This window comes from Alosa alosa, chromosome 1 (genome assembly GCF_017589495.1).
Source record: "Alosa alosa isolate M-15738 ecotype Scorff River chromosome 1, AALO_Geno_1.1, whole genome shotgun sequence".
In the NCBI taxonomy this organism is placed as follows: Eukaryota; Metazoa; Chordata; class Actinopteri; order Clupeiformes; family Clupeidae; genus Alosa; species Alosa alosa.
This window is the reverse complement of record NC_063189.1, coordinates 7,510,446-7,511,404: the sequence shown is the minus strand read 5'-3', so window position 1 is coordinate 7,511,404 and position 959 is coordinate 7,510,446.

Here is a 959-nt window from a genome sequence, read left to right as displayed (position 1 = left end):
ATTTTTTTTTTGTATATAGTTATATTTAAATTTGTTGTATATAGTTAAAATTGGTCAAAATCCATCACTCAATGGAACTGTCATGCTTAGGTGAGTTCTGAAACTAGAAGTACCCCAGTCCAAATCATATCACAAGTCATCATGCTCTATAAAACAAGTTAAGATTGTCACGTCACGTTTTCATCTTTACAGACTAATAATGGCATTTTGACAACGGCCCTGAGTGTAATTACGGATGGAAATGCAGGAGTGAAGCAAGGGACAACTGCCACTGAGGAAGTCATGCCAGTCCTTCCAGTTGTGCATGTTCTTCCTGTGTTTATGAGTGTAATATGATTAAATGAGTACATTTTTCTTTTGTTTTTCTAAGATGATGCCATTCTGAACCTGTTCTATCTGATTCCTCACCTGTAGGACATTAGACAGATAATGTCGGCAACAACTGAGGGTAGGATGATACAGCATGATTTGGACAACACCGGTCTGATAACGATCAAGGAGAGGCGTCAGCTGGTGAGAATTTTAGTCTCAAATCTAATGGAGAAGTACGGGGAAACGTGAGTAAAATAAAGGCACCAATAATGTCTTTTGATATCTAATTTTAAACATGCTTGCCATTAGGTCTACAACTGATAGGTGAACAGGTGAACTCCATTTTTAAACTAATATATTGGTGATTTGGGTCATAGAAGAAAGAAATAATTGAGAGCGAAAGTTTTGTCATGTTTCTTTCTATAATTTTCCTGTATTTTCACAGACCTACAGCAGACACCAAGACAGTATTGGCATCCTCCTTGGTGCAGGCCTTCCCACGTTTGCGAGATTCCTCAGAAAGTGGCAGTGTGAGTACTTCATTTCCCCTATGGGTCTCTTTTCTAGTGATTCCTTAATAAAAAAAAATAAAAAAATCATTACATTCACTTTACTCTCATATCATTATTGTTGAGGTCTAGAATATA